Raw genomic sequence first — 3,840 nt, 5'->3', positions numbered from 1 at the left:
GAGGCCGCCGGGAACGGGAGCGGAATACTAATGGGGGGGGAGGGGCAGGAGGAACGAGCGAGCGAGCGGGGAGTGCAGGGAGACAGCCAGCCGCGAGCAAGTGGGGTGCGGGGGGGGGGGGGGACACAGCGCCAGGGCTGGAGGAAGGTGGGGGGGGTCGAGCCTGGGGCCCCCTCAGCCACGAACCCTCCCACCCCCAAAGGGCAGCGCCGCAGGGAGCCCGTCTGTGGGACCCCTGCTAGGGGCCACCATTAAATCCCCCACGGCCCGGCGCCCCATTCCCAGTTACCCACAATCCCCTGGGGGGCCTGGCCCGTGCCAGCACCCCAATCCCAGTTACCCAGAATCCCTAAGGAACCAGTGCCATATTCTCTGTTACCCAGAATCCCCTGGCCTCCTCCCCGCCCCACAAGCCATTCCCAGCCCCAGTGCCACATCCCCACCAGAGGCTCAGCCCCCTGACTCAGAACCCAATGGGGCCCCGCCTGGTCCCGAAGCGCCCCCCTCCCTGTCACCCAGCTTCCCCTGGGGCAGCTACGTTTCCCAGTACCCAGAATCCCCCAAATGACAGTAATGCCTCCCCCCGTGTGACTCCAGGCCAAGAGCCCCCCCACCCCAGCCCTTCACTGAGGGGACCCGCTTTCCCTGGTTCCCTGTTGCAGCCCCAGGCTGAGCTGCAGAGGAGCCACGCGGCGCAAGGTGTGAGCGGGAGCTGCTGTTGACGCACGGCATAAATTAGCAGGGCCGAGTCCCGTGGTGGGGCCAAGTCAAAGGCAACAGGGCAGCTGGCTCTGGGGGGGAGGCAACGCAGCACAAAGCCCTGGCCAGGCCTCAGAAACCCCGAGTTCTTCTTGAGTGTGGGGGCTGCAGGGGGCGGGATAGGGGCCGGGGGGGGGATAGGGGGTGTTCCCCTTGCAGCCATTGCTACTGTGCAGTGGCAGGGCATGGCAGGGGAGCGGGGGGCTCGACGGGGGGGTGGCGCTCTCCCCTCGCAGACAGCGCCGCCCCCGCTGCCCCAGTCTGGCACTAGGGGGCGCTGTGCGGCGGGGAGCAGGGTGGTGGGGTTCAGTGTGGGGTGTGCTCCCCGCCTGTAGCGGGTGTCAGTGCTATGGGGCGGCAAGTGGCCGCTCAGTCTCCAATGGGTCTGTCAGAGCCCGGCGAGGGGCCCTCACTAAATACTCCACAGCCCAGCATCCCCTTCCCAGTTACCCACAATCCCCCGGGGTCCCGGCCCATATCAGTGCCCCATTCCCAGTTACCCACAATCCCCTGGGGCCATGGCCTGTGTCAGTGCCCCATTCCCAGTTACCCACAATCCCCTGGGGCCGTGGTCTGTGTCAGTGCCCCATTCCCAGTTACCCACAATCCCCCAGGGTCCCGGCCCATGTCAGTGCCCCATTCCCAGTTACCCACAATCCCCCAGGGTCCTGTCCCGTGTCAGTGCCCCATTCCCAGTTACCCACAATCCCCCGGGGTCCCGGCCCATGTCAGTGCCCCATTCCCAGTTACCCACAATCCCCTGGGGCCGTGGTCTGTGTCAGTGCCCCCATTCCCAGTTACCCACAATCCCCCGGGGTCCTGGCCCATGTCAGTGCCCCATTCCCAGTTACCCACAATCCCCTGGGGCCGTGGTCTGTGTCAGTGCCCCATTCCCAGTTACCCACAATCCCCCAGGGTCCCGGCCCATGTCAGTGCCCCATTCCCAATTACCCACAATCCCCCAGGGTCCTGTCCCATGTCAGTGCCCCATTCCCAGTTACCCACAATCCCCTGGGGCCGTGGTCTGTGTCAGTGCCCCCATTCCCAGTTACCCACAATCCCCCGGGGTCCCGGCCCATGTCAGTGCCCCATTCCCAGTTACCCACAATCCCCCGGGGTCCTGGCCCATGTCAGTGCCCCATTCCCAGTTACCCACAATCCCCCAGGGTCCTGTCCCGTGTCAGTGCCCCATTCCCAGTTACCCACAATCCCCCGGGGTCCCAGCCCATGTCAGTGCCCCATTCCCAGTTACCCACAATCCCCTGGGGCCGTGGTCTGTGTCAGTGCCCCCATTCCCAGTTACCCACAATCCCCCGGGGTCCTGGCCCATGTCAGTGCCCCATTCCCAGTTACCCACAATCCCCTGGGGCCGTGGTCTGTGTCAGTGCCCCATTCCCAGTTACCCACAATCCCCCAGGGTCCCGGCCCATGTCAGTGCCCCATTCCCAATTACCCACAATCCCCCAGGGTCCTGTCCCATGTCAGTGCCCCATTCCCAGTTACCCACAATCCCCTGGGGCCGTGGTCTGTGTCAGTGCCCCCATTCCCAGTTACCCACAATCCCCCGGGGTCCCGGCCCATGTCAGTGCCCCATTCCCAGTTACCCACAATCCCCCGGGGTCCTGGCCCATGTCAGTGCCCCATTCCCATTTACCCACAATCCCCTGGGGCCGTGGCCTGTGTCAGTGCCCCAGTCAGTTACCCACAATCCCCCAGTACTTTTCCTGTCGTGGCCAAATTGTGTGTCTAGCAGGACCGGGGCTAAGCCACTTCTCACACATCACAACTGTGTGAAGGGGTGGGGCGGTCGGCACCCACTGAGTCTAGGGGTTGCCTCCTGGCGGGGTCGGGCACCCTCCCTTTGATGTGTTCTGGCTGTGTGTGTGTGTGTGTGTGTGTGTGTGCTGTTTACAGCTGTGTGCGTGTGTTAGTTTGTGCCCACTGCGGGTGTGTGTCCCTGTGCCGCATAGAGTGTCCTCAGCATGTGTGTGTGTGTGTGTGTGCGTGCTCTGTCCTCTGCACACCGCTCTGGGTGGGCTAAGGGGAGCGCTGTGTGTGTGTGTGTGTGTGTGTGTGTGCGTGCTGTGGTGCGCACTGGTGCAGGGCAGTGGAGCTGTGCAGTGGGGGGCACTGGGGAGGGTGGGGCATGGAAAGGGGAGCATTGGGGGGGTAGCTCCAGCGTGGGGGGGGACTCTGCCCTGTTACACTCTGCCCCCCTCACCATTACTCTTCCCCCCTGCCCTGCCCCATAACCCCCCACCGCCCCCCGCCCCGCTCCCCTTTCCACCCCAGCTCTGTGCTGCACGGGTGGGGCCGAACGGCCAGCCCAGCCATTCACACGGTGACCCCCAGAGGGGCCGGGCCGGGCCCCCAGGGTTAGAGTCTGCGCCCCACTTCGGCCACCCCGTTGCTGAGGGAGGGGCGACACCTGGTGGGCAAAGCGCTGCCCTGCAGCCGCCGCTGGTACCGCATGCAGCAGCAGAGTCATCACCCCCCCTCACCCCACCCCGCACCCCCACCTTGGCACTAGGGGGCGCTGCACTGCAGGGAGTGGGGCGCGGGCGGCTCCCGAGGGGGCGCTGCCCCCCCCAGTGCCCCCACTGTGACACTAGGCGGGCACGGTGCTGCACTCGCCCACCAACGCTGGGGAGGGAACCCAGGCATCCTGGTGCCTCGCCCCCCCAACCACTGCACCTCACTACCTTCCCAGAGCTGGGGATAGAACCCAGGCGTCCGGGCTCCCAGGACCCCCCCTCCCCCTACTGTGCCCAAGCAGCCACCAGGGGACACCCCCCCACACACATCCCAGGGCTGCAGCGTGCGCTGCGGGGTGTGTGACATGCTGTGATCAGATAATACAGCCAGCCGGGCTGGGGTCAGGGGTGGGGTCCCCCCAGTGGGGTACGGCTGGGGTCTGGGGCGGGGGGGTCCCAGGATCAATGCCTCAGATTTGCCCTGGACAAGGCCACAACGGCTCTGAGTCCCTATACACCAGCTGTCTAACATGCAGCCCCACACACACCCCTAGCTACACAGCTGGGTCCCCAGCCCCCCCAGCCAGCTGTATCGCCATCGCCATAC

The sequence above is a fragment of the Emydura macquarii genome, unplaced genomic scaffold (assembly GCF_026122565.2).
Source record: "Emydura macquarii macquarii isolate MOO-44397 ecotype Brisbane River unplaced genomic scaffold, CSIRO-AGI_Emac_v2 contig_1386, whole genome shotgun sequence".
Taxonomy (NCBI): Eukaryota; Metazoa; Chordata; order Testudines; family Chelidae; genus Emydura; species Emydura macquarii.
The sequence above is the reverse complement of the archived record's forward strand: the minus strand, read 5'-3'. Positions refer to the sequence as shown.